The 22936-nt window shown below is 41.2% G+C and overlaps 1 protein-coding gene and 1 non-coding gene across 14 annotated transcripts in view; one reads left to right on the top strand and one right to left on the bottom strand.

Moving 5' to 3' along the window:
- Positions 1-22936, bottom strand: part of MLLT10 (MLLT10 histone lysine methyltransferase DOT1L cofactor) — a 227379-nt gene that overhangs the window by 176772 nt on the left and 27671 nt on the right. Inside the window, exon 1 of one of the 13 annotated variants that reach the window (XM_064368370.1) lies at positions 20426-20446. The exons of the other annotated variants lie outside the window; for them this stretch is intronic. The gene's annotated coding sequence lies outside the window, so the exon portion shown is untranslated. Of the gene's footprint in view, positions 1-20425; positions 20447-22936 lie in introns of those variants that run through there. 13 annotated transcript variants of the gene reach the window in all.
- LOC135271419 (U6 spliceosomal RNA) lies at positions 11644-11750 on the top strand. The gene has a single exon (XR_010339564.1). It is a non-coding gene; the product is annotated as a U6 spliceosomal RNA (small nuclear RNA).

Raw genomic sequence — 22936 nt, forward strand, 5'->3', positions numbered from 1 at the left:
GGATGTAAGTGTCCTAAAACTGATTGTAGTGATGTAGAGACTGTCTCAAAAATAAATAGTGTATTAGCACACAGAGAAAAGTAAAACTCAATCACATGGTGTCTGTAAGAAACATACATTTTTTTTCATTTTGAGACGAGAGTCACCAGCCTGGAGTGCAATGGTGCGATCTTGGCTCACTGCAACCTCTGCCTACCAGGTTCAAGCGATTCTCCTGCCTGAGCCTCCCTAATAGCTAGGATTGCAGGCATGTGTCACCATGCCTGGCTAATTTTTGTATTTTTAGTAGAGACGGGGTTTCACCATGTTGGCCAGGATGGTCTTGATATCTTGACCTCATTATCTGCCCACCTCAGCCTCCCAAAGCGCTGGGATTACAGGTATGAGCCTCTGCACCCGGCCAAGAAACACACTTTAAGTGAAGACACAAACAGGTCAAAAGCAAATAGATAGGCTGGGTGCAGGGTGGCTCACGCATGTAATCCCAGCGCTTTGGGAAGCCAAGGCAGGCAGATCACGTGAGGTCAGGGGTTCGAGACCAGCCTGGCCAACATGGCGGAACCCTGTCTCTACTAAAAATACAAAAATTAGCCAAGGATGGTGGCATACACCTGTAGTTCCAACTACTAGGGTGGCTAAAGCAGGAGAATTGCTTAAACCTGGGAGGTGAAGGTTGCAGTTAGCTGAGATCACACCACCACACTCCAGCCTTGGTAACAGAGTGAGACTCCATCTAAAAAAAAACAAACAAACAACAAAAAAAGATGGTGAGTGGCTACACAGTAAAGAGAGGTAGGGACATTTCACAGTAAGTCAGACAATGAAGAAGTCATAATAATTATAAATGTATGCACCTAAAAACAACGCTTCAAAACATATGAAGCAAAAATTAGCATAAGGCATAGTCAGTGCCCCAAACATAGTAAGATATTTTAGCATCCCTCTTTGTGATTGACACACCAGACCAAAAAAAAAAACAAAGGACCAATCAAGACAGATAATCTGAGCAATGTTAAAACCACAATAAACAGTCTTTTCAGGTAAACTGAGTGCATTCACCATGAAAGACAACATACTGAGCCACAAAGCAGGACACAACGAAATGAAAATAATGGAAATCATGCAGATTATGTTTCCTAATCACATTAGAAAAAAAGATAGAAATAAAATTAATGATCTAGCAGCCAGGAACGGTGGCTCACGTCTGTCATGGCGGCACTTTTGAAGGTCAAGGCAAGCGGATCACATGAGGTCTCGAGTTCGAGACCAGCCTGGCTAACATGGTGAAACCCCATCTCTACTAAAAATATAAAAATTAGCTGGGTGTGGTAGTGAGTGCCTGTAATCCCAGCTACTCAGGAGGCTGAGGCAGGAGAATCACTTGAACCTGGGATGCAGAGATTGTAGTGAGCCAAGATTGCGGCACTGCACTCCAGCCTGGGCGACGCTGCAAGACTCTGTCCATAACATAACATAACATAACATAACATAACATAACATAACATAAACATAAGTAGGGTTCTACCTAAATAACCTATAAAAGAGCAAAGTAAACCCAAAGTAAGTAGAAAAAAAATAGTAAAAAGAGCTGAAGAAAATTAAACAGAAAAGTAACAGAAAATCTGAAGTCAAAGGGTCCTATTGTCAGAGGCCTCTGAACCTGAGTGATAGTCACAGAATGAAATAGGAGGTTGGCACGAGATACAAGTCATAAAAACCTTGCTCATAAAACGGGCTGTAAAAAAGAAGGGGGCCAAAACCCACCAAAGCCAAGATGGTGACAAAAGTGACCTGTGGTAGTCCTCACTGCTCATTATACACTAATTATAATATATTAACATGCTGAGACACTCCCACCAGCATCATGACAGTTTACAAATGCCACGGTCTTAAAAGGGGAGGAACCCCTAGTTATGGGAATTGCCCGCCCCGCCTTCCAAGAAAACTCATGAATAATCCACCCCTTGTTTAGCATACAATCAAGATATACTCATAAAAACTGGCAACCAGTGGTCCATGGCACTGCTCTGCCTATGGAGTGGCCATTCTATTATTCCTTTTCTTTTTTCTTTCTTTTTCCTTTCTTTTTTTTTTTTTTTTGAGACAGAGTTTTGCTCTGTTGCCAGGCACCAGGCTGGACTGCAGTAGTGCAATCTCGGCTCACTGCAACCTCTGCCTCCCAGATTCAAGCAATTCTCCTGCCTCAGCCTCCCGAGTAGCTGGGACTACAGGTGTGCGCCACCACACCTAGCTAACTTTAGTATTTTAGTAGAGATGGGATTTCACCATGTTGGCCAGGATGGTCTCAATCTCTTGACCTTGTGATCTGCCCACCTCAGCCTCCCAAAGTGGTATGATTACAGGCATGAGCCACCGCGCCCAGCCCCTTTACTTTCTTATTAAACTTGCTTTCACTTTATGAATTCGCCTCAAATGCTTTCTTGCACAAGATCCAAGAACCCCTCTCTTAGGGTCTGAATTGGGACCCCCTTTCTGGTAACACTTTGGAAAGACCTACAAAGTTGACAATCTGCAAGCTAAATTACTTTTTTTAAAAACAGGAAGAATACGAATTACTACTATCAAGAATAAAAGGGGAATTACCTCCATGATCCCAAAGATATTAAGAGGGCTAAAGATTATTATTATAATGACTTTATGCTAATGAATTCAAAAGCTTAGATGAAAAGAAAAAGTTCTTTGAAAACAAAACTTATTAAAACTTACAAGACAAAACAGAGTATCTGAGGAGTGCTAGAAGTTGAATTCATTATCAAAATCCCTCCCCTACAAAAAACTTTAAACTCAGATTTTTTCACTGATAAATTCCTTCAAACACTAAAGAAAAAAGAGTAACAATCTCACACAAACATTTCCAGAAAATAGAGGAGATAATAATTCCCAAATCATTTCTAAGTTTAGCATGAGTAATACCAATGAATATGCCAATAATACCAGCACCTGACAAAAAGCAACAAGATTACACTAAAATCCCTCACATACAAAGATGCAAAAATATTTAATATTAGCAATTTAAATCCAACCATACATAAAAAGAACAGGTCAGCTCCAGTGGCTCATACCTGTAATCCCAGCACTTTGGGAGGGCAAGGCAGGAGGACCACTTGAGGTCAGGAGATCTCCCAGGCCAACATGGTGAAACCCCATCTCCACAAAACAATTAGCCGGACACAGTGGCACTTGCCCATAATCCCAGCTACTTGGGAGGCTGAAGCAAGAAAATCGCTTGAACCCAGGAGGCGGAGGTTGTAGTGAGCAGTGATCACGCCACTGTACCCGTCTCCAAAAAAAATTATAAAAAAAGGGTAATACAACAAGACATCAAGAGGCATTTAGTATAACATTTGAAAATAAAAATTAAAAAAAATGAAATTTACATTAATATCTTTAAAAATACAGCATCATCTCAATACATACAGAAAAAGCTTTTGAGAAAACTCAATATCCATTCATTACATAAACTCTCAGCTAGGATTAGACCTTATTCAACCTGTGTATTCTCCGCGGCATGGCATGACTACTACTCCTGGGGCCTGTGACTATAACAAACTGTCTTTTCAATGGCAGTCATGCTGAGTACTGTTGGCCTTGCCATATCTAAATAATAATAAAACCTATATTTGAAAACAATCTGATAAAGTTCATCAATAAAACCCCTACAACTGACTTATAATTAATGGTGTAACACTGAATGCTCTGCTCAAAGAAAGGAAACAAGATTAAGTCCATTCTGTACAGGATGAGAACAAAAGGAATTACAACTGAAGAGAAAAGAGAAAAAACTGTGTTTTATGACAATCATCTATCAGAAAAATCTAAGTAATCTACCTAAAAAACTAATAGAATTAATATGATTTAAGTAGGGTTCTAAGAAACAGGTCAACATACAAAAATCAATTCTATTTCCAACAAAAAAATTAGAAATTTAATTTTTTCCTTTTTTTTCTTTTTGAGTCAGAGTTTCACTCTTGTTGCTCAGGCTGGAATATAATGGTGCGATCTCAGCTCACCACAATCTCCACTTCCTAGGTTCAAGTGATTCTCCTGCCTCAGCCTCCCAAGTAGCTAGGATTACAGGTATGCATCACCACGCCTGGCTGATTTTGTATTTTTAGTAGAGACAGGATTTCTCCATGTTGGTCAGGCTGTTCTCGAACTCCCGATCTCAGGTGACCCACCAGCCTTGGCCTCCCAAAGTGCTGGGATTAGAGACATGAACCACCTCGCCCAGCCAGAAATTCGATTTTTGTAATACTGTATAATTGCTAAAAAAATGTATTTAATATTTTAAAATAGAAAGAGCATCAAAAAGACGACAAAATATGTTGGGCGTGGTAGCTCACCCCTGTAATCCCAGCACTTTGGGAGGCTGACGTGGGTGGATCATGAGGTAAGGAGATCAAGGTCAACTGGTCAATAAATGAAACCCTGTCTCTACTAAAAATAAAAAATTAGCCAGGCGTGGTGGTACACTCCTGTAGTCCCAGCTACTTGGGAGGCTGAGGCAGGAGAATCGCTTGAACCTGGGAGGCAGAGATTGCAGTGAGCCGAGATTGCACCACTGCACTCCAGCCTGGACAACAGATCAAGACTCCATCTCAAAAAAAAGAAAAAAATACTTAAAAACAATTTGGCCAGGCGAGGTGGCTCACGCCTGTAATCTCAGCACTTTGGGAGGCTGAGGTGGGCACATCACCTGAGGTCAGGAGTTCCAGACCAGTCTGGCCAAGATGGCAAAACCCCATCTCCACTAAAAATACAAAAATAGCCAGGCATGGCGGTTGGCGACTGTAATCCCAACTACTCAGAAGACTGAGGCAGGAGAATCGCTTGAACCTGGGAGGCAGAAGTTGCACTGAGTGGAGATCACACCATCGCACTCCAGCCTGAGTGACACAGCAAGACTTTGTCTCTAAAAAAAAAAAATTAGGCCAGGTGTAGTGGCTCACACTTGTAATCCCAGCACTCTGGGAGGCTGAGACGGGTAGATTATTTGAGGTCAGGAGTTGACTAGCCTGGCCAACATGGTGAAACCCCATCTCTACTAGAAATACAAAAGTTAGCTTGGCTTAGTGTTGCATGCCTGTAATCCCAGTTGTTTGGGAGGCGGAGGCAGGAGAATTATTTGAACTCAGGCGACAGAGGTTGCAGTGAGCCAAGATTGCGCCACTACACTCTAGCTGGGTGACAGAGTGAGATACTGTCTTAAAAAAACAAAAGGAAAAAAATATGTAATTTTAAAAACAAAAGACATGCAAGACCAAAGGCGGAAAGCAACAAACAACTGCTCAGACAAAACAAAAAAGACCTAAATAAATGGAGATATATACTACACTAATGGTTAAGACTCAATGGTTGTTAAGATGTCAGTTCTCCTCAAACTGATCAATAGATTCAAGGCAATTACAATCATGACCCCATCAGCCTTTTGTGGAGAAGACAGAAAAGACATTATTAAAATTTATATGGAAACGTGAAGGACATAGAATATTCAGAACTTTGAAAAAGAAGAAAAAGGTTTTAGGACTTGCAGTTCTGACTTCAAGACAATATAAAGTTACAAAATAACCAAAATATTGTACAGGGCTAGACAAACAGATCTCTGGAGTAGAATAAAGATTTCTGAAAGAGATCCCACTGATGCAGCCATGTGATGTTTCACCAAAGCAATCCAGTGAGGAAAGGAGACTCTTTTCAACAAACGGGAAAAACAACTGGATAGCCATATGCAAACAAATCAAATATGGCCTGGCGCAGTGGCTCACACCTATAATCCCAGCACTTTGGGAGGCCAAAGCGGGTGGATCACCCTGTCAGGAAATCAAGACCAGCCTGTCCAACAAGGTGAAACCCTGTCCCTACTAAAAATACAAAAATTAGTCAGGCGTAGTGGCACATGTCTATAGTCCCAGCTACTCAGGAGCCTGAGACAGGAGAATTGCTGGAACTCGGGAGGTGGAGGCTGCAATGAGCCAAGAGCACACCACTGCACTCCATCCTGGGCAACAGAGCGAGATTCCGTGTCAAAAAAAAAAAAAATTCAAACCTACAAAAATAATTTCAGATGCATCACAGACCTAAATATAAATTAGCAAAAGCAAAGTCTTTTAGAGGAAATAAAGGAAATTACCTTCATGACTTCGAAGTTAGGCAAAAGTGTCTTAGCTCACAGTAAGCAATAACTACAAAAGAAAACACTGATAAATTGAACTTATAAATATTTCTGCTCATCAAAAGGTACAGTTAAAATAAATAGGTAACCACATAGACTTGGGGAAGTGTTTACAAAACATTTATCTAACAAAGGATCAGTATTTAGGACATATAAACACCTTCTGCAACTCGAATAGATGAAAAACAGAAAAAAAAGAATAAAGGCTAAATGAACAAACTCATCACAAAACACACAAATGGTCAACATACAAGTGCTCAATATCACCAGTTGAAATGTAATGTAAATTAAATGTAATTTAATTTACAAGACGAGTTTGTTCATTTTCCATGAAAATGTAAATTAAAATCACAATGATACCACTTCTGGTCAAGATGGAATGAATAAAGGGGACCAGATTTAGCCTCCTTGTATGAAATAATAAAAACCTAATAAAATGAATGAAACAACAGCACTGAAGATACTAGACAAGTAACAAAAGACGGTGATCCCTGGAAGACAACAAACAAACGGGCCACACATGTGCCCAGCTTACTGCCTTGATAGAGTTTCCAGGTCATGGAACAGGGAGGAGAAACCCAGGCAGAACCTGTGGTCTCCCCAAGTTGAGGAAGCGGAGTTGGAAGTCCAAGGAGGCCAAGGTGCCTAGAGCTCACAAGGGAGACCAGCACTGAGTAGAGAGCTGGAGAGAGAGAGAGAAATGAAGAGATCTACAAAGGCTCACCCTAGAACTTCTGGTTGAATGACAAATCAGCACTTGCAATGTAAAGGAGCTATCCAAGGGCAAGGTGAGAAATCACCAAAAGAATTAGAGGTAATAGCATCCAGAATTTATAAAAGGATGTGAATAGCACCTACACCCAAAAGTCCAAAAGAAAATGATGTGATATAATTTATATCACACTGGAGATATCACATCAGAGTACTAAGAAAGGAAAGGCTTCAGAAGGAAGAAAAAATTAACCCTAAACACAGCCCTGGTCCAATCAAAGAAAACATAAAGACCCAACAGAAAGAAGCTGTTTTCCAGGAACTTAATAATGCCACAGAACAAAGTCCACAAATATTTTTCAAAGGCAAACAAAACTAGAGAAAGTAGGGAAAAAGGTAAAATTCACACTGGCTAAAATGTCAGTCAAAATTTATAAGACTTCCATAGAAGAAGGAAATTATATCCCATTATGATACAAAAAAAGAAACCAATTTTGAAATGAAACATAAAACAGAATTAGTAGACAAGTCCTTTAAAACAATTATGACTACGATATTTCATATGATCAGAAAGCTAAAAGAAACAAACATATTAAGTAAAAACAAAATATTTTTAAAATTTGAACTTCTAAAGATGAAAATTACAAAGTCTAAAATGAAAAATATACTTTATAAGATTTACAACACATGAAACCAAAATTACTAACCTAAATGAAACACAGGAAAACACACACACACACAAAAAAAAGGATTATTTTGAGATAACTTCAAGAGGTCAAACATATTTGTAACTAAAGCCACAAAACGGGAGACAAAAGAAATGATGGGGTCGGTACAGGTGGCTCATGCCTGTAATCCCAGCACTTTGGGAGGCCAAGGCAGGCGAATAACCTGTGCGCAGGAATTAAAGTCCAGTTTGGCCAACATGGTGAAACCCCATCTCTACTAAAAGTACAAGAAATTAGCCAGAAATGGTGGTGCACACCTGTAATCCCAGCTAGGCTGAGGTAGGAGAATTGCTTGAACCCAAGAGGTGGGTGTTGCAGTCAGCCGAGATCACCCCACTGCACTCCAGCCTAGGTGACAGAGCGAGATTCTGTCTCCAAAAAAAAAAAAAAAATTAGCTGGATGTGGTAGCATATGGCCTGTAGTCCCAGCTACTGGGGAGGCTGAGGTGTGAGAATCACTTGTGCCCAGGAGGTGGAGGCTTAATGAGCTATGGTTGTGCACACTACTGCACTCCAGCCTAGGTGACAGAGCGACATCATGTTCAAAAAAAAAAAAAAAGGAACGATAGTAATAATAGGACCAGCAGACAGAAAATCAGTAAGGATATAGAAGCTTGAATAACACCATTAACTAAACTGACCTAATTAGCTTTATAGAACGCTCTTTACAAACTAGCAGAATACATGTTCTGTTCAAGTGCATTTGGAACATTCACTAAGATATATCATATTCAGGCCAAAAAAACAACTCTTATAAATTTAAAAGGTTTCAAGTCTTACCATAAATTTTTTCTTACCACTGTGATATTAATTTAGAAGTCAGTGACAAAAAAAAAAAAAAAAAAAAAAAATCAACAGACAATCCCAATATTTGGAATCAAAACATACCTTTCAAATAACCAATAAGGGCCAGGCGTGGTGGCTCACACCTGTAATCCCAGCACTTTGGGAGGCCAAGGAGGATGAATCACGAGGTCAAGAGTTCAAGACCAGCCTGGCCAACATGGTGAAACCCTGTCTCTACTAAAAATACAAAAATTAGCCAGGCATGGTGGCAGGCGCCTGTAATCCCAGCTACTTGGGAGGCTGAGGCAGAGAAATGCTTAAACCAGGAAGGTGGAGTTTGCAGTGAGCCAAGATCACACCAGGCACTCCAGCCTGAGCGACAGAGTGAGACTCCGTCTCAAGAAAATAAAAAATAAAAATAACCAGTGGTTAAAAAAAGAGAAAAACTATCAAGTATTTTTAAGGCAGTTAAAGCAGTAATTAAAAGAGAAATTTATACAATTAAATGACTATATTAAAAAAGAAACAAATCAGTGACTTCATGTTGTTCCTTAAGAAACTAGAAGAGCAAAAGAAAGATCAGAGCAGAAGTCAATGCAACAGCAAAGAGCAAAATAGGGCACACTCAATGATATCAAAGGTTAGACTTACACTTCTGGGAGGATGGAATGGACATACTTTTCCCTATTCCTCCTAGTAAATACAAATTTAAAATGTGAACATTGTAAATAAAACAAATATTCTCCGAAAAGTGGACAGAAGGCAAATTAGCTAAGAATCACAGGACACAGGCACAATATGGCAGTAAATTCCCTAGGTATTATTCTTTTTGCCAAATATATCCTACTCCTGGAATGGAAGAAGTGAGCAAGTCAGGAACACCAATGGACACATACCAAAAAGAGCCCCAACAAAAGCCTTCTCTCTCCAGACCAAATTACCAGTAAAGCGGTATGTTAACTAGAAAGAAAACTTTGAAGAGTGACTGCTCTACTCCAGCATAACACCACAGAACAACTATCCCCACCCATACCAGCAATGATCACGTGGGAAACCTAGAAATCCACCCTCATAAGACTATAATGAAAAGAGTCCAAGATTCCCACCAGGTAGTGTCAGAGCAAGTTAAGTAGGGAACTGGAACTTTCCTTCCAACTGGCTACTTAATGAGTACCCACTCCCCACTGTGTCAGTGGAGAAGAGGGGAAGCCTGGACTTCACCACCATCTGCCAATAATAAGGTATCCCTCCCTGTCCCTACTGGAGTGGTGGCAGAGAAGACCTAGTAGACAGACTTTCACCTACACAAAGTAACAAATGAGGCCACATCCACCATGGAGATCAGGAAGGGAGCCACAACTCCCAACTCTGCACAAAAGTAAAAGACAGTTTCCCTCAAATGTCAACAGAGACAGGATAGAGAAACTGAACTTCATCTCCTACCTGGCTTAACAAAATGGCACCCACACCTTCCCTGTGTTAGTTAGACAAGTGTAAGAGGACACTACTTAAAACAGTTGTTTAAGTAAGATGTATAGTCTCATGACAATACAAAAATGCCCAGGTTTGAATCAAAACTCATTTTTGATACCAAAGATACCAAGAAACGGGAAGATTTCAAATTGAATTGAAAAAGGTAATAAACAGATACAAACATCACGATGTCTTAATTCTAATATCCCACATACATTAGAATTAACTGAAAAAAAAAAACTTTTTTTTTTTTGAGACAAAGTCTTGCTCTGTTGCCCAAACTAAAGTGCATTTGCATGATCTCGGCTCAATGCAACCTCTGCCTCCCAAGTTCAAGTGATTCTCCTGCCTCAGACTCCCAAGTAGCTAGATTACAGGTGCCACCATCACACCCAGCAAACTTTTGTATTTGTAGTAGAGACAGAGTTTTGCCACATTGGCCAGGCTGGTTTCGAACTCCTGACCTCAGGTGACCTACCCACCTCAGCCTCCCAAAAAAAAATTTTTAAGCCGGGCATGGTGGCTCACACTTGTAATCCCAGCACTTTGGTAGGTGGAGGTGGGTGGATTACCTGAGGTCGGGAGTTCAAGACCAGGCTGGCCAACATGGTGAAACCCCAACTCTACTAAAAATACAAAAAATTAGGAGGGCATGGTGGCTCGCGCCTGTAATCCCAGCTGCTTGGGAGGCTGAGACAGGAGAATTGCTTGAACCCAGGAGGCGGGGGGGCGGGGGGGGGAGACAGAGAAAACATAACCTAACATTATTTTGTATACAAGAAATTTATTTCAAAAATAACAATCGAAGCACGTTGAAAGCAAAACGATTAAAAAAGGCATATGATGCAAACATTAATTAAAGAAAAGCTGGAGTGACTATATTAATATCAGAAACAGATACTTCAGAGCAAAGAAAAAGTACCAGAGACTAAGTGGGAAATTATTTATTCAGAGAGGGGTCAATCCACCAAGAGGACATAACATTCCTAAATGTGTATGTACCAAAACACAAGACTACAAAATATATGAAAAAAAAACTGATAGAACTGAATGGAAAAATGCACAAATCCACTATTATACATGGAGACTTCAATTGATTTCTCTGTAACAAGTATAAAAACTACACAAACATTCAGCTATTTAATTCAACCCCATGAACCAGCTGGATCTATACACATTTATAGAACATTCCACCCACCAAGAGAGGAACACCTCTTTTTTTTGAGATGGAGTCTCGCTCTGTCGCCAGGCTGGAGTGCAGTGGTGCAATCTCGGCTCACTGCAACCTCCGCCTTCGGGGTTCAAGTGATTCTACTGCCTCAGCCTCCCAAGTAGCTGGGACCATAGGCGTGCACCACCAGGCCCAGCTAATTTTTATATTTTATTAGAGACAGTGTTTCACCATGTGGGCCAGGATGGTCTTGATCTCCTGACCTTGTAATGCGCTCACTTCCCGCCTCCCAAAGTACTGGGATTACAGGCGTGAGCCAGAACACCCAGCATTTTTTTTTTTTTTGATATGGAGTCTTTGCAGTGGTGCAATCTCAGCTCACTGCAACCTCTGCCTCCTGAGTTCAAGCCATTCTCCTGTCTCAGCCTCCCAAGCAGCTGGGACTATAGGCATGTGGCACCACAGACGGATAATTTTTGTATTTTTCAGTACAGATGGAGAGACTCTGTCTCAAAAAAAAAAAAAGAAAGAAAGAAAGAAAATATCCAAAAGTAATGAACAGAGGATATATAAAGGTACCAGTGCTTGCCTCAGCAGCACATATACCAAAACTGAAACGATACAGAAAAGATTAGTATGCTCCCTGCACAGGGATGACATGCAAATTCTTAAAGCATGCCATATTTAAAACAAACAAACAAAAAAAGATACCAAATAAGCACCTGAAAAGAGGGTCAACATCATTAGCCACTTTAAGGAAATACATATTAAAAACACAATGAGGTGGCCCTAGTGGCCTGCAATCCCAGCACTTTAGGAGACTAGTCTGGAAGATGGTTTGACCTCAGAAGTTCAAAACCAGCCTGAGCAACATAGCAAGATCCTATCTATACAAAACCATATTTTTAAAAACACTGGCTGGGTGTAGTGGCACATGCCCATAGTCCTAGCTACCCGGGAGTTTGAGGCAGCAGTGAGCCATGATCATGATACTGCCCTTCAAGCCTAGGTAACAGAGCAAGACCCTGTCTCAAAAATAATAATATACACAATATCACTACACACCTATCAAAATTACTAAATGAATACTTATGTTCACACAAAAACTTGTGCAATGTTTATAACACTTTTATTCATAATAGCTTACAAGTAGAAATAACTGAGATTATCTTTCAACAAATAAGTGAGTTAACAAACCACAGTATAACTGTAACAAACACTAAGCAACAACCTGGAGGAATCCCCAAGGCATTAAGCCAAGTGTAAAAAACTCAATCCCAGAAAGTTATGTTTTGTTGTTTTGTTTTTAGACAGTCTCACTCTGTCACCCAGGGTGGAATGCAGTGGCACAATCTCGGCTCACTGCAACCTCCACCACCCAGGTTCAAGCGATTCTCATTTCTTAGCCTCCCGAGCAGCTGGGATTACATGTTCGTGCCATCGCACCTGGCTAGCTTTTGTATTTTTAGTAAAGACAGGGATTCACCATGTTGGCCAGGCTGGTTTCAAACTCCTGACCTCAACTGACCCACCACTTCAGCCTCCCAAAGTGCTGGGATTACAGGCGTGAGTCATGCACCTGCCTCCAGAAAGTTACAAGTTCTATCATCTCATTTATATAACATCCTTGAGATAACAAAATTACCAAAATGAAGAATACTTTGGTTATGACAAAGCCTGGCAGCAGGAAGAAAGGAAGTGTGGCAATGAAAGGACAACAGGAAGGGAGAAGATTCTGGGAAAATGGCGAAATAGGAAGCCCCAGGAACCTGTCTCAATGATTTCATTAAAAGCCTGATTACCCCAGGTCTTCTTACCACATATATCATATCTGACATGCAACAAAAAAATTAAAAAGCATGGCTGCGCATGGTGGCTCACACCTCCCAGCACTCTGGGAGGCCGAGGTGGGCGGATCATGAGGTCAGGAGTTTGAGATCAACCTGGCCAACAGGGTGAAACCCCGTCTCTACGCAAAATACAAAAATTAGCCAGGTATGGTGGTGCACACCTATAATCCCAGCTACTCAGAAGGCTGAGGCAGGCGAATCGCTTGAACCCGAGGCGGAGGTTGCAGTGAGCCAAGATATTGCCACTTCCCTCCAGTACAGGCAACAGAGCAAGACTCCATCTTAAAAAAAAAAAAAAAACAACTGGGTGTGGTAGTGCACACTTTAGTCCCAGCTACTTTGGAGGCTGAAATGGGAGATCACCAGAGCCCAGGAGGTCAAGGCTGCAGTAAGCTATGATTGTGCCACTGTACGCCAGCCTGGGCAACAAAGCAGGACCCTGTCTCAAAGGAAAAAAAAAGAATTACATTGATTGAGCTTCTTATCAAGAAACAATGCAAACACAAAGAGAGGTGGAGTGTACATTATTTATTTATTTATTTATTTTTAAGATGGGGTTTCACCATGACGGCCAGGCTGGTCTTGAACTCCTGACCTCGGGTGATCCACCCACCTCGGCCTCCCAAAGTGCTAGGATTACAGGCATGAGCCACCATGCCTGGCCTTTTTTTTTTTTTTTTTTTAAGAGACAGAGTCTCACTATGTTGCCCAGTCTGGTCTCAAACTCTTGGTCTCAAGTAATCCTCTGGCCTTGGCCTCCCTAAAGTGCTAGGACTATAGGTATGAGCCACAGTGCCTGGCTAGATTGAATATTTAAACTGTTAGAAATTATTAGCTTGTTTCTTTGTATTTATTTATTTAAAGTGTTCCACCAACCTAGAATCCTCCAGCCAGCAAAATTATTCTTCAAAATTGACAGAGAAATAAAGACCTTCTCGAACTACCTAACAGACTTTATGTGAAAAAAACCCACAGCTAACATCACACTTAAGAGCCACAGACTGAAATCTTTTCCCCTAAGATAAGGACCAAGACAAGAATGTCTGGCTTCACCATTTTTATTCAAAATAGTACTACAGACCAGACCCAATGGCTCATGACTGTAATCCCAGCACTTTGGGGAGGCTGAGGCAGACAGATGGCTTGAGCTCAGGAGTTCAAGACCAGCCAGGACAAGATGGTGAAACCTCATCTCTACAAGAAAAAAAAAAAAAAAAAAAAAAAAACCATTAGCTGAGCACGGTGGCTCACACTACTTGGGGCCTTAAGTGTGAGGACTGCTTGAGCCCAGGAGGTGGAGGTTGCAGTGAGCCGAGATTGCGCTACTGCACTCTAGCCTGGGCGACAGAGCACAGACCTTTTCTAAAAAAACAAAACCCCACACACAAAGATAAAATACAACCCAAACTTCTTGCCACAGCAATTCAGTAGGAAAAAGAAATACAACAGCATCCAACGTGGAAAGAAAGAAGTAAAATTATTTCTGTCCTCAGGTGACATCTTTTACATGGAAAACTCTGAAAGAATCCACAAAAAAATTTAGAGCTCATAATAAATGAATTCAACAAGTAGGATATAAAAACAACACACAAGTTTTGGCCGGGTGTGGTGGCTCACGCATGTAATCCCAGCACTTTGGGAGGCTGAGGCTGGTGGATCACCTGAGGTCAGATCACCTGAGGTCAGGAGTTCGAGATCAGCCTGGCCAATATGGCAAAACCCCGTCTCTACTATAAAAATACAAAAATTAGGTGGACATGGTGGTGGACGCCTGTAATCCCAGCTACTCAGGAGGCTGAGGAAGAAAAACTGCTTGAACCCAGGAGGCAAAGGTTGCAGTGAGCCAAGATCATGCCACTGCACTCCAGCCTAGGTGACAGAGTGAGACCCATTTAAAAAAAAATTTTTTTTAATCAGTTTTATTTCTCTACACCTATAATGAACAGCCCAAAAGGGAAACAATTCCATTTACAAAAGTATCTCAAAGAATAAAGTACTAAGCTTAATAAAGGGGCCTGGTGAGGTGGTTCACACTTGTAATCCCAGTACTTTGGGAGGGAAAGAAGGGCGGGTCACTTGAGGCCAGGCCTGGCCAACATGGTGAAGCCCTGCCTCTACTAAAAATACAACAAAAAAAATTAGCTGGGCGTGGTGGCAGTTGCCTGTAATCCCAGCTACTTGGAAGGCTGAGGCAGGAGAATCACCTGAACCCAGGAGATGGAGGTTGCAGTGAGCCGAGATTGCAACATTGCACTCCAGCCTGGGTGATGGAGCACCAGGCATGGTAGCTCATGCCTATACTATAATCCCAGCACTTTGGTAGGTCGAGGTGGGCAAATCACAAGGTCAGAAGTTCAAGACCAGCCTGGCCAACATGGTGAAACCTCATTTCTACTCAAAATACAAAAATTAGCTGGGCATGGTGGTGGGCACCTGCAATCCCAGTTACACAGGAGGCTGAGGCAAAAAAATCGCTTGAACCCATGAGGTGAAGGTTGCAGTAAGCCAAGACCACGCCATTGCATTCCAGCCTGGCAACAGAGCGAGACTCTGTCTCAAAAAAAAAAAAAAAAAATTGGCTGGGCATGGTAGTACATGCCTATAAACCCAGCTACTCGGGAGCCTGAGGCATAAGAATTTTTGAGAAACTGCATCTCAAAAACATATATAAAAATAAAGATTAAATAAATAAATAAATAAAAATACAAAAAATTAGCAGGGCATGGGACACCTGTAATCCTGGCTACTAGGGAGGCTGAGGAAGGAGAATCATTTGAACCTGGGAGGCAGAGGTTGCAGTGGGCAGAGATTACACCAGTGTACTCCAAACCTGGGCAACAGAGCAACACTCTGTCTCAAAAGAACAAGTATATAAGTAAATGAATAAGTCAGAAATGAAGGAAATGCAAGACTTGTACACATAAAATGACAAAACTTTACTGAAATAAACTGAAGACAGCATAAATAAATGGAAAGACATTCATGTTCTTGGACTGTTAACACCTTAATGTTGTTAAGATGTTACTATTTCAAAGCAATCTACTCATTCAACAAAATTCCTATCAAAATCTCAAGAATGTTTTTTGCAGAAATAAAAACAATACATTCTAAAATTCATATAGAATCTCAAGAGACCTCAAATAGTCAAAACAATCTGGAAATGGAAGATTAAATTTGAAGACCTCACACTTACTCATTTCAAAACTCACTACAAAGCTATAATAATCAAAACAGTGTTTTACCGGCATGGAAAGAGAATAGAGAGTTCAGAAGTAAACTCCTGCTCATACGATGAAGTGATTTTCAACAAAGGTGCCAGAATCATTCAATGGGAAAGAGAAACTTTTCTTTTTTCTTTCAGACAAAGTCTCACTCCATCACCAAGCGTCAGCCTAGAGTGCAGTGGCACAACCTCGGCTCACTGCAACCTCCGCCTCCCGGGTTCAAGCAATTCTCCTGCCTCAGCCTCTCGAGTAGCTGGGACTACAGGCACGCACCACCACGCCCAGCTAATTTTTTTGTATTTTAATAGAGACGGGGTTTCACCATGTTGGCCAGGATGGTCTCGATCTCTTGACCTCGTGATTCGCCCGCCTTGGCCTCCCAAAGTGCTGGGATTACAGGCGTGAGCCACCGTGCCCGGCCGAAAGAGAAACTTTTCAACAAATAATGCTGGGAAAACTGGACATATACATGCAAAAGAATGTAGGTGGACACTTACACTGCACACAAAAACTGATTCAGAATGGATCAAAGACCTAAACATAAGAGCTACAACTATAGAAACACTTAGAAGAAAACACAGGGGAAAATCTTCACTGCAGTCAATTTGACAATCATTTCTTGGATATGATACAAAAGGCACAGACAATAAAAACATAAAAAAGAGGGCTGGGCAAGGTGGCTCACGCCTATAATCCCAGCACTTTGGGAGGCTGAGGTGGGTGGATCACGAGGTCAAGAGATCGAGACCATCCTGGTCAACAAGGTGAAATCCTATCTCTACTAAAAATACAAAAATTAGCTGGGCATGGTGGCACGCGCCTGTAATCCCAGCTACTCAGGAGGCTGAGGCAGGAGAATTGCCTGAACCCAGGAGGCGGAGTTTGCGGTGAGCCAAGATTGCGCCATTGCACTCCAGCCTGGGTAACAAGAGTGAAACTCCATCTCAAAAAAAAAAAACTAAAAAAAGATTCATCACAATTAAAACCTCTGTGCATGAAAGGACATGATTATCAACAGAGTGAAAAGACAGCACATAGAATGGAAGAAAATACTTACAAATCATTTATCTAAGAATGGTCTGGAATTTACAATTAGATATTGGGTCTAGGATCTAGAACAAGATAAATAATACTGTTATTTCAACAGCAAAAAGTCAAAGTGGGCAAAGGACCTGAATAGATATTTCTCCAGTGAATACAAACAAATGGCCAACAAGCAGATGAAAAGATGCTTCTATCACTAATCACTGGGAAAATGCAACTCAAAACTACAAGATACCACTTTACATCATTAGCTTGGCTACCATCAAAAAAAAAAACCAGAAAATAAACCAGGTGCCATGGCTCACATTTGTAATCCTAACACTTTAAGGAGGCTGAGGCAGGAGGATTGTTTTAGTCCAGAAGTGCAAGACCAGCCTGGACAACATAGTGAGAATACCTCTCTATAAAAATCAATGAAATTAGGTGGCGTTGGTGGTGGTGTGCGCCTGTGGTCCCAGCTACACAGGAGGCTGAGGTGGGACAATTGCTTGATCCCAGGAGATTGAGGCTGCAGTGAGCCATGTTCAAGCCACTGCACTTCAAGCCTGAGTGACAGAACAAGACCCTGTCTCAAAAACAGTAACAACAACAGAAAAAAGAAAAAAAAAAAAAAAAAACAGAAAATAACAAGAGTTCAAGAAAACTGAAAAAGACTGAGTCAAAAAAAATTGAACCTTCATGCATTAGTGGTAAGAATACAAAATGCTGAAGTCTCTGTGAAAACCAGTTTGCAGTTCCTCAAAAGACCAAACAGAATTACCATATGAACCAGCAACTTCATTCCTAATGTATACCCAAATAAAAAAAGAAAAAAAAAAGATTCAAAGAGATGCTAGAATACCAATATTCAGCACAGCATTATTCACAATAGCCAAAAGGTGGAAACAACCCAAGTTTCCATCAACAGATGAATGGATAAACAAAATACGGTACACACATACAACGGATTATGTACTACTCAGTTATAAACAAGATTCAAATTCTGATACATGCTACAACATAGATGAACCTTGAAAACATTCAAAGTGAAATAAGCTACATACAAAAGAACAAATAAGATTCCACTTACATGAGGTATCTAAACTAGTCAACTTGAAAGAAACAGAAGTTACCAGGGGCTATGGAGAGGATGAAATGCAAAGTTATGCTTACGGGGTACAGAATTTCTCTTTGGGATGAAAAAAATTCTGGAAATACATACTGCTGATGGTTATAAAACACTGTGAATGTACTTACTGAATTGCATACCTAAAAATGGTCAAATGGTGTATCTTGTATTATGCATATTTTACCACAATAAATAAAGAAAATCTGAGTAGATTACCATATCCATGGATTGAAAAATTCAGAACTATGAAGATAGCTATTCTCCCTGGGCACAGTGGCTCATTCCTGTAATACCAACACTTTGGGAGGGCCAAGACAGGCGGATCACGAGGTCAGGAGTTTGAGAACAGCCTGGCTAACATAGTGAAACCCTGTCTCTACTAAAAATACAAAGATTAGCCAGGCGTGGTGGCAGGCGCCTGTAGTCCCATCAGGCCCAGCTAATCATTGTAATTTTAGTAGAGGGAGGCTGAGGCAGGAGAATCACTTGAACCCGGGAGTCAGAGGTTACAGTGAGCGGAGATTGAGCCACTGCATTCCAGCCCGGGCAACACAGCAAGACTCTGTCATACATACATACATACATACATACATACATATATAGCCAGGCACAGTGGCTCACGCCTGAAATCCCAGCACTTTGGGAGGTTGAGACAGGCAGATCACGATGAGGTCAGGGTTCAAGACCAGCCTGGCCAACATGGTGAAAATGCTGTCTCTACTAAAAATACAAAAATTAGCCAGGCATGGTGGCAGGCGCCTGTAATCCCAGCTACTCAGGAGGCTGAGGCAGTAGAATAGCTTGAAACTGGAAGGCAGAGGTTGCAGTAACCCAAGATCATGCCACTGCACTCCAGGCTGGGGCAACAAGAGCAAGGAAACTCCAACTCAGAAAAAAAAATAAAAAGATGCCCATTCTCCCCGAATTGATATACATAATCAATGCAAACTCAAATAAAACACTAGCAACTTTTTTGTGGAACATTATGGTCCAAAATGTTTATCAAATGCAAAGAGCTAATAAGTGGCAAGATATTTAAAACAACAACAAAAAGGAACACAGTATAGAAGGACTAATTCTATCTGATACCTTGCATACAGAGTTATTATTAATATGAAGCTAATTTTAAAACTGTGGTTCTTGCACAAAGACACATAAAAAGAACACAAAGTCCAGATAGAAATCCATACAAATATTAATAGCTGATTTATGACAGTGCCACTGTAGAACTGAGAGGAATAGTGTCAAAACAAATAGATGTCTCTATTCAAAGTTTTAAAAATTAGAAATTGTTTGAAAAGAGGCTGGACACAACGACTCATGCCTGTAATCCCAGCATCTTGGGAGGCCAAGAAGGGAGGATCGTTTAAGGCCAGGGGTTCAAGACCAGCCTGGGCAATGTAGCGAAATCCCACCTCTATTCTTTTATTAAAAATTTTAAAAAAAAAGATAAGAAATTTGCTCAGTCATAAATTTAGTTCATATGACTCCAAAGCCCATGATCTCTTTGATTTTTTTTTCTTAGAAATAGGGTCTCACTCTGTCACCCAGGCTGGAGTACGGTGGCAGGATCATAGCTCATTGCAGCCCTGAAGAGTGAATGAATAGTAATTTGTTATTTTAGGATATTTAATGTACGTACACCTAAAATTTTTAGAAAAGGATTTGAGGCAGTCTACAACAAAGGACAAGTATTATAACAATTAAAAAAAGAAAAATAAGGCCGGCCATGGTGGTTGATGCCTGTAATCCCAGCACTTTGGGAGGCTGAGGTGGGTAGATCGCCTGAGGTCAGTAGTTTGAGACCAGCATGGCCAACATGGCAAAACCCTGTCTCTATTGAAAATACAAATTATTAGCTGGACCTGGTGGTGGGCACATGTAATCCCAGCTACTTGGGAGGCTGAGGCAGAAGAATTGCTAGAACCAGGGAAGCAGAGGTTGCAGTGAGCCCAGATCGTGCTATCGCACTCCAGCCCGGGCGACAGAGCGAGACTCTATCTCAAAAAAAAAAAAAAAAAGAAAAAGAAACAATAAAAGCTAGTATGATAGACATCTATTGTTTTTCTGCTTCATAAGCATCCCCCTTCTTTCACAAATAGCACCCACCCCCCTGCATTATGGAAACTGCTCTTACCCCTGACTCCAACTATGTAGTTCTAGTGAGGGTTGCCATTCACAGTACCCTCCCCACTCCAGCCACAGAGATGGTGGGCACATGATCCAAGACAGGCCAATCAGAGTCCTTTCCAGGATTCTTCAAGAGTACCCCTTCTTCTGGTAGAAGGGGCTGGAAACAAGAGCTGCCAGCAGTCATGGTTCCAGCCTCATGAAGTAGAGTCTGTAGTGTGAGAGAATGAAATCAACACGCAGAGAAACAGAGATAAGAGGTGAAGTCCTAAACCCCATGGAAGGAGAAAGAGGGAACAAATATACTAATAATGATATTAATACAGCTGATATAACTAAAGACCAGATTTCGTTCTAGGCTGCCTGGTAACCAGGACAAAAAGATAAACAGAATGTATTTCACAGATCTATCGAAAAGGAGGAAATATACCAGATACTCAAGGGAGATAATTTTCCTGATGCTTTATTATTAAAAAAACTTCTTGTACATGGATCTTTTATGTTAAGAGTCACTGAAGAACAAAATGGACAGTGTCCATGATGAAAGTGTTATATCAAATACAGATTTCATATGCTATTATTTATAATAACTGAATTATATCTCAACCATTAGGCACAAGGGAAAAAATAACAACACAGTAGGCATTTGAAGAAGTGAATACATCAACTAGTTTTATTTTTTCAGGAAGTTTGCCAGCGAAGAAGAAAAGACGAAAGGGCAAAAATGTAAATGGAAAGCAGAATCCATGAGATGATTCAAAAATGTTTGTGAGTTGAGTGGAAAAAGAAACAAGTAAACAGGATAGACTGAAGACAGAATATATTTACTAGTACTTCATAAAACAAGACCCTACTTGGTAAAACAAGACCCTGCTAGAAATATAAAAAGACCACATCAGAAACATAAGTAGTTAATTCCACTTAAAAAAGCTACCACTTCTCTTTCCTGAAACGCCAAATAACAACCCAGATAAAGGGCATAAAGCCATAAATATAAAAAAGAAAGCTGCTGCAGTAAGAAAGACAAGCCCAAAAGCAATGCACCAGAGCACCAGAAACTGGAGGAACATTAGCTATCAGGCACCAGGGGGTGGGGAGACGCACAGGCAGTGATGTTCTATGTATCCAGGAGGGGCGTTTTCAGATAGGGCTAACCAAGAGGAATTGCTTATCATCTGAAAAGCAATCAAAACAATCCCCTTACTACCATGTAACTGGCTCTCCCCTGCCCTAGAAAACTGCGAAGGTTAAATTTTTAGAGAGGGTAGGTGGAGGAAATCTAGACTCAGGGACACCAGAAGCGGCTGAGGAAAAACAAGAATTATTGAAGTATAATTCTAAAGCCTCAAATTCCAACACCCATCTGGCTGAAGGAATATTGGTAACCAGGTTTGTCAACCCCAAACAGGTGATCGTGATCAGAGTATTTATCTCCTAATAAACGGAGAACCCCGCTAGATCACTTATAATGAAGTCTATCACTCAACAATGTATGCTGACACAGACACAGCTTCCAATCCCCTCATTAGGAATTTGTCTTAAATTTGAGGCTGGGCACGGTGGCTCATGCCTGTAATCCCAGCACCTTGGGAGGCTGAAGTGGGCAGATTACTTGAGGTCAGGAGCTCGAGACCAGCCTGGCCAACATGGTAAAACCCCATCTCTATTAACAATACAAAAAAATTAATCAGGTGTGGTGGCGCATGCCTGTAGTGCCAGCTACTCAGGAGGTGGAGATAGGAGAATCGCTTGAACTCACAAGACAAAGGCTGCAGTGAGCCAAGATCATGCCATTGCACTCCAGCCTGGGCAACACAGTGAGACTCCGTATCCCAAAAAGGAGGAGGGTCCGGGGAGGGCAGGGCGCGGTGGCTCACGCCTGAAATCCCAACAGTTTGCGAGGCCAAGGTGGATCACCAAGTCAAGAGATTGAGACCATCCTGACCAACATGGTGAAACCTCGTCTCTACTAAAAATACAAAAATCAGCTGGGCATGGTGGTGCACACCTATAGTCCCAGCTACTTGGGAGGCTGAAGCAGAAAAATCGCTTGAGCCTGAGAGGTGGAGGTTGCAGTGAGCCAAAATCGCGCCACTGCACTTCAGCCTGGCGACAGAGCAAGACTCTGTCTTAAGAAAAAAAAAAAAAAAAAAAAAGGAATTTGTCTTAAATTTGAATCAATGGCTGAGAATCACCAGATTTTTACACAAAGTCACTAACCACTACAAAAGAAAAGAGTTCAAGGAGCAGAAGAAAATTTCATAAAACTGAAACAAAACAAAAACCTCCAATTAAACTGTATCGGCTGGGCATGGTGCCTCATACCTGTAATCTTAGCACTTTGGGAGGTCAAAGAGGGTGGATCACCTGAGGTCAGAAGTTTAAGACCAGCCTGGCCACTATGGCAAAACCCTGTCTCTACTAAAAATACAAAACTTAGCCAGGTGTGCTGGCATGGGCCTGTAATCTCAGCTACTCGAGAGGCTGAGGTGGGAGAATTACTTGAACCCAGGAGGCA

Source organism: Aotus nancymaae, unplaced genomic scaffold (genome assembly GCF_030222135.1).
Source record: "Aotus nancymaae isolate 86718 unplaced genomic scaffold, 86718_ANA_hifiasm-v0.15.2.pri h1tg000077l, whole genome shotgun sequence".
In the NCBI taxonomy this organism is placed as follows: domain Eukaryota; kingdom Metazoa; phylum Chordata; class Mammalia; order Primates; family Aotidae; genus Aotus; species Aotus nancymaae.